General features: G+C 37.3%; 1 protein-coding gene across 3 annotated transcripts in view; it reads right to left on the bottom strand.

The window, feature by feature from the left end:
* The window catches only part of CCNB1IP1 (cyclin B1 interacting protein 1, E3 ubiquitin protein ligase), a 21,321-nt gene that overhangs the window by 11,880 nt on the left and 1,872 nt on the right, over positions 1 to 7,569 (bottom strand). For 2 of the 3 annotated variants that reach the window (XM_011957929.1, XM_011957928.1), the window contains exons 2-4: positions 6,135 to 6,331; positions 3,337 to 3,414; positions 2,129 to 2,243 (exon numbers count right to left, since the gene is read on the bottom strand). The gene's annotated coding sequence lies outside the window, so the exon portion shown is untranslated. The remainder of the gene's footprint in view (positions 1 to 2,128; positions 2,244 to 3,336; positions 3,415 to 6,134; positions 6,332 to 7,569) is intronic. The other variant, XM_011957931.1, reaches the window with a different exon arrangement.

Here is a 7,569-nt window from a genome sequence, read left to right as displayed (position 1 = left end):
TGGCTTTCTTTCATAGCGCTAGATGAGAGCTATCTAATTACTATATGCTCATGTTTTGAAACTAGGCTGCTTCTTTTAGTTTTTTAATCACACGTACATTTTCTTAATCTAGAATCACCACCCATTTAGTAATTGTTTGACTCCGCAAAAATCAGAAGGCACTAACGGACAGCCAGCCCATCCTCATGGTGCCCTGAGTGAAGATAAGCCATTTTTGATATATGATGGATCAAAATCCCACTGCCTAAGGCTCCAAGCAGTGAGAGGAACAGCCATCAAAGTTTACCTCCAACCACATTAATTTAAGAAACGTTTATAAAAAATAAAGACATCCCAACCTGGGCAACATGGCAAAACCCCGTCTCTACAAAAAATACAAAAAAAAATTCGCCAGGCATGGTGGCCTGTGGTCCCAGCTACTTGGGAGCCTGAGGTGAGAGAATCACCTGAGGCTGGGAAGCTGGGGCTTCAGTGAGCCCTGATTGTGCCACTGCAGTCCAGCCTGGGCAATGAAGTGAGTCCCTGTCTCAAAAAAAAAATAAGACATCAAGAGACTCTTATAAGATAGGAATCATTACATCTAAGTAAGAACTAGAAGAGATCAGGCCAGGCGCGGTGGCTCAAGCCTGTAATCCCAGCACTGTGGGAGGCCGAGACGGGTGGATCACGAGGTCAGGAGTTCGAGACCATCCTGGCTAACACGGTGAAACCCCGTCTCTACTAAAAATACAAAAAACTAGCCGGGCAAGGTGGCGGGCGCCTGTAGTCCCAGCTACTCAGGAGGCTGAGGCAGGAGAATGGCGTAAACCCGGGAGGCGGAGCTTGCAGTGAGCTGAGATCCGGCCACTGCACTCCAGCCTGGGCGACAGAGTGGCTAGAAGAGCTAGAAGAGATCATTAAGGATCAAGTGATTTGGCAATGCAAAATGAGGAACTAGATAAACAGTTAGTACCAAAATCAAGATTAATCAACTAAAGAAAATGTTATTCCAACAATTATGTAAAGATACACACTATAGTGCCTGTGACTAATTCTAGAACTTAATTAAGTTTTCAGGGGCAGGGTGAAGGTAATGAGGGGTAATCTAATTAACAGAAAGAGATATAAGCAATAAAAACAAAGATTTCCTCTTTTTTTTTTGAGACGAGGTCTAGCTCTGTCACCTAGGCTAGAGTGCAGTGGTACGATCTCAGCTCACTGCAACCTCTGCCTCCCAAGTTCAAGCAATTCTCCTGCCTCAGCCTCCCGAGTAGCTGGGATTACAGGTGCACACCACCACACCCAGTTAATTTTTGTATTTTAGGTAGAAACAAGGTTTCACCATGTTAGCCAGGCTGGTCTTGAACTCCTGACCTCAGGTGATCTGCCCACTTCGCCTCCCAAAGTGCTGGGATTACAGGCGTGAGCTATCACGTCAGGCCAAAACAAAGAATTTTCGTCAATCTATTATGCAGATGTCAAAAATTGCCAGGTAGTACAGAATCTAAGAGAAATATAAACATGGATTCTGAAGACAAAATAGTTAACATCAAACTGAGCATTTACTATATGCTTTACCCACACTCTTACTAATTTAATCTTCAAAATAACCACCCTGAGTCAAATACTATTGCCATTCTCTAAAATATAAATATAAAATATAAAACTAAGACACAGATAATTAGGAAACTTGCCAATACTGCATAACTGGTGAAGTGATAGAAAGCATGGGTTTGAACCCAGTCTGACTCCAGAACCCATATATATACTATACTATGCTACTTCTCTACATCTTTAATTGACTTTTTTGTTTTTGTTTTTTGTTTTTTTTGGAGATGGAATCTCGCTGTCACCCAGGCTGGAGTACAGTTGCACTACACCACGCCCAGCTAATTTTTTGTATTTTTTTAGTAGAGATGGGGTTTGCCATGTGGGCCAGTCTGGTCTCAAACTCCTGAGCTCAGACAATCCACCCACCTTGGCCACCCAACGTGCTAGGATTATAGGCATGAGCCACCACACCTGGCCTCAACTGACATTTAAAAAATGAAACTTATAGCACCTTAGCAGCTGGCCATGAAGTCACAAACCTGAATTTTCAAAGACTCATATATATGTCAAAGCTTCTCAATATCAACGTAAGCCTTACCATAAAAGAAAAATGCAGTAATCATCTACTGTATATCCAGGATTTACAGCACCAAAGAGGTCCAGACTGGAACAGTGAGACTCAGATCTGGTTTCAGTCTCTTGAAATTTTGCTTCTGCAAAAGACAACAAAAGCTAAAAAATTATTTGAAGTCCTGACATTACTTTGAGTTGTTTGTATTTCCCGTATTTCACCCTTCTTTCTACCTAATTCTCTGCTGAAAATGCAGGCATGGGTAAAGAATATAAGCTTGTCCTAAGTTACTTCAAATAACTTTTAAAATATTACAATACATGAATACAATAAAATTAGAAAATAGGTTTATAATAATGCAAGATTACTTGTAGAACTCAATTCTAGAGAAAATAACCCCTAGTATTTTAGTATATATATCCTTTCCGATTTCTTAAGCAAACATATGCATATAAAAATATATAAGCAGAAACACATTGCTCTATAATGTTTTTCATGTGTCATGAATATCATTCTATTTCAATAAACATAAACCTGTATCATAACTTTTAAGTGACTATGTAGTGTTGTATTGTATAGTCTTCACAAAATTGATTTAACCAACTCTGTGTTTCCCTTAATCTATATGTATAGATTGATAAAATAGTGATTGGTTTAAAACTGCCAGGCTAAATTGCCTATAGAATTATACCAGTTGCCAGTGCTTTTTCTGTAGTGTTTGAACTTTTAGATTAAGGATTCCTGACCCTAGTTCTAACTCACAAAAGTGATTTTTTGGGATTATAGAGATATCACAAAAGATCAAAGCACAATAAATTAGTCTCAAATTCCTAACTTATTATTTATATAAATTTATTATATATAAATTCTTAATTTATTAAGGTTTAAGAATCACTTGGGATTACAGACTAAATCCCAGTATGAATTCCAACAAGCAGAATTCAATTGCAGGTGTTTGCCCCTAGCTTTAGTCTGCTCAGAGCATGTGTTTAATCAGGCTGATCAGCTGAAACACGGACTTAACATGCATTTCATCATGGCAAACTGTAAATGACTGGGGAAGGGCAAACCAGCACTGGCTCCTTATCCCTAAACAGGAAAATTCTCTTAAGGTTAGAACTGGGGATTTTTTTCAATTACCAAATTCCATCCACTAATAACACTGAGTCCCAAGTCTTGCTAGGTGATTAGAAATCCAAATGAGGTAAAAATGAAGATTTTGCTCTTACTCTTACCTCTGGCATCACATGAATCCAGCTTCTATCTAGAAATCCAGTTGAACCACAGGATCTATCAATTACCTAGGATCATTTCTGGAAAATTTTTAAAAAATAAATTCACAAAGGTTATGATTACATGACAACTCACACCAGCATGTTCTACACCAAGTCACAAGAAAATTTAGAGTAACTGTTCATCCTTTATTTAACTCTCCATTCGTTAATATAAACTATTGACTCATCTTTCGGAGAATGTCACCAAATGCCCAAGCTCAATATCAAATAGGGCAGGATCAGGAGTTCAAGGTTACAGTGAGCTGTGATCATGCCACCGTACTCCACCCTAGACAACAGAGTAAGACCTGTCTCAAGAAAAAAAAAAAAACAGAGCAGGACCTGTACACAAGCTTAATTTTGTATAAATTTACAAGTTTGGATAAAACTGCACAATAGTCTAACCAACTTCTGAAAGGCTATAAAGGTCAACAGTCTCACAGTAAGAAAACAGTTACGCAAGAGAAAGGAGTCAAGAACTTGTAAGATTCAGCTAAATGAGAAAATAATCCAAAATAGTTTTTTCAAAGCATGTTTCAGTTTCATTTGAGCCAATGCCGGATTGTATTTAACCTTTACTCTTTGTAATCCTTTGTCAAAATAATCTGAAGAAACTCTTCCCTTTACACAGGAAAATTGAATTAGTAACATTTGGAACCCAAGTCTGCCACAAAATGGCAATGTAAGAAAGAGACTTGCTTTAATTTCCTCTTCCAGCATTTGAGTGTAATCTGAACTTTAAGGTCAAATACACACTAGATGCACAGTTCATCTTTGCAGGCAACCTTCACACTATTCCCTACTCTTCCCCTAATTACTAGCTAGAAATTGTTTTTATTTACTTGTAATGATCATCTAAAACTTGTTAGCTAAAAATACTAGTTATACTTTTATCATTGTGTTCTTTTTCATGCAGCAATGTGGAGATTTAAAATTCCATAACCTCAGATACAATCAGCCAGGGAGACAAGACTCATAGAAATTAACATACTACCAAATAAGTGGTAGAAAGCAAGTAAGGTTAAGAAAAAAAGTAGGATTGGTCAAGGAAGGCTTCATGAAGCAAAAACAGTGGGTCCTAAGTGGACCTTAAAGTTGCATGTCCAATAAGCAACCACTTAGAGTTAAAAATTAAATTTCTCCATTACCCTACTCACATTTTCATTACTCAATAGCTATATTGGCAGTATAAACATAGAACATTCCCATCATATCAGAAGGCTGGACATCAGTGCCTTTAAGAATGGGTCTAAAATAAGCTGACAGAAAGAAAGCAGTGGCTATCATTCTTTGGAAATCCTATCTGTCAAGCTGTATAGAATTTGTATCATTTAAATTTTACAACCCCCTATTTACAAGGAAAATTGAGGCTCAGAAAAATTACATAAATTTCCTAAGGTCACCTAACTAATAAGAGCTAGGATTTAAATTCAGTTCCATCAAAACTCCATACTCTTTTCACTTCACCACAGTACTTCCTACAGAAAATAAGCAGAGCTAAAGATGGTTTGCTTTAAAATGTAATGCATGCTAGCTAGCTCAGACGGTTGGAAAGAAACTGAAGCATTTTAAATATCTCAGACAGATATGATCAAAATGTTATTTTACTCCTTCCTTGCCCTACATTTCTATAATGCTTTAACTATGTAAAATGTTTTCAGATCAATAGGATTCAAGGTTAACTAAGAGAATGAAGACAAGAAGCAAGACATGGTGTGAAAGGTTTCTACAGTTTTAACAATGTCTACCTTAAAACTCTTGATCTCTCCAAACCTAAAAATCAATTTTTTAAAAAAGGAAATAAAAAAAAAAACTACTTGATCTAAGTATTCTTACAGGATAATAATTATAGGTTGAAAGGAACAACTTCTCTATTTTTTTTTTTTTATTATTATACTTTAAGTTCTAGGGTACATGTGCATAACGTGCAGGTTTGTTACATATGTATACTTGTGCAATGTTGGTGTGCTGCACCCATCAACTCGTCAGCACCCATCAATTCATCATTTATATCAGGTATAACTCCCCAATGCAATCCCTCCCCCCTCCCCCCTCCCCATGATAAGCCCAGTGTGTGATGTTCCCCTTCCTGAGTCCAAGTGATCTCATTGTTCAGTTCCCACCTATGAGTGAGAACATGCGGTGTTTGGTTTTCTGTTCTTGTGATAGTTTTTTAAGAATGATGGTTTCCAGCTGCATCCATGTCCCTACAAAGGACGCAAACTCATCCTTTTTTATGACAACTTCTCTATTAATCTCAACTCACAAACAAAACCCAGATTGCAAGAGGCCTGGTCTTTTTGTTTTGACACATAGCACAAAACCTGGCACATAAATCCTGATGTTAAATATGGGATACCTTTCCCAATGGGTGATGCCCCCTGCAGGATTCTAGTCATGCATGCTTTAAACAAGTGTCATTCCAACATACAAAGGACATTTCGTATTTACTAAGTATTTTGGAAATGCTCCATAAACAATCAATGATCCCAGCATTTTGTTGACTGTGGGCAGTAATCACTTCAAAGTACTAGTGTTCATAGCCAAAAAGTACATTTTATATGTGTGAACAGATGCTTCATGAAGGCCTAATACAAACTACAAATTGATACTAAATCAGCAGATACTTGTGTTAAGATTTCATTACCATTCCATTTGACTCTATTCCAATTTACTCAGTGCCACCTAGCATTATAGGATACAATAGTAACTCAAAGAATCTCTAGGCTAGGCTTTTTAGATAGAAAAGACACACATACGTGTAATAAAGAGAACTTAAGGCAGCTTATGTGATCAAAATTCAAGTACCAGGCTTTAGGTCCCATCAGCCTTTAACCCTTTCTGTTGAGAATATCCAAATCCAAGCCCATGATTTTCAGGGGGTCTACAGATGGGCCAGTTCTGGACTGGCACACAGGGTGCTGGACTTCCCTCCTCAGTGGATTTCATCTTCAACCTGAAACAAAGTGAAAACACAAAATTTTGTTCATACGAAGTAAATACTAAACTGATAGCTTGGCATAGTTTTCCTTTAGAGATAGTTATATAAGGTACTGCTATCAGAACAGACTCCAAGTTTTAATTCCCACTCACTATCAGAGTTTCCTTCCTTTTTAAGGCAGAATAGTATTCCACTGTACATATATATCATATTTGCTTTATCCATTCATCTGTTGATGGACCCTTAGGTCAATGCCACATCTTGGCTTTTGTGAATAATGATGCAATGAACATGGGAGTACAGATATCTCTGACACACTCATTTTATTTCCTTTGAATATACCCAGAAATGGGATTTCTGGATTATATGGTAGCTCTATTTTTAATTTTTTTGAGAAATTTCCATACTATTTTCCATAATAGTTACACTAATTAATATTCCCTAAAATAATAGATTTTGAAATCATACAAAACTAGATTTTAATCCTGGCTCTCTCATGCATTTGCTGTGCCCATGGGTAAGTTATAGAACTTCTCTAAACCTTAGCTGTCCCCTCTTTAAAATGAGAACAAATATTACATACCTCTTAAAACTTCTGTGAAGACCGAGGTAATAAATACACTTTGCACTGTAGCTGGCATGGTAAATGTTTAATATGTTATTTTTATGTCTTGCCCAAGCTCAACCAGCTAGTGAGTAGAAAGGCAAATATTCTGCCTAAAAATTTCACACTTTTCCACAGCCATAAAAAAAAAAAAAAAAAAAACCATGTCCTTTGCAGCAACTGGAGCTGTTGGATGCTGCTGGAGGCCATTATCCTAAACAAATTTACACAGAAACAGAAAACCAAGTATTGCATGTTCTCACTTATAAGTGGGAGTTAAATCTTGGGTAAGGAGCTAAATACTGGGTTCACAGGGACATAAGGTTGGGAACAATAGACACTAGGTACTCCAAAAGGAGGAAAGGAGAGAGAGGGGCAAGAACTGAAAAACTTCCTATTGGGTACAATGTTTACTACCTAGATGGCAGGATCAACAGAAGCCCAAACCTCAGCATCATGCAATATATACCCTGTAACAAACCTGCACATGTACCCCAAACAAATTTAACAACAAAAAGTCACACTTCTCACAATAACCCAGAAGCCAGAAAGGTCACTCATATAGTACTCATAAGGGCCCTTCCAACTCCAAGATAATGGGTCTTTTGTTTTTTATTTTTTTGAGATGGAGTTAGTTTACCCAGAAAAT

This window comes from Colobus angolensis, unplaced genomic scaffold (genome assembly GCF_000951035.1).
Source record: "Colobus angolensis palliatus isolate OR3802 unplaced genomic scaffold, Cang.pa_1.0 Scaffold451, whole genome shotgun sequence".
Taxonomy (NCBI): domain Eukaryota; kingdom Metazoa; phylum Chordata; class Mammalia; order Primates; family Cercopithecidae; genus Colobus; species Colobus angolensis.
This window is presented reverse-complemented; position numbering and strand designations above follow the sequence as displayed.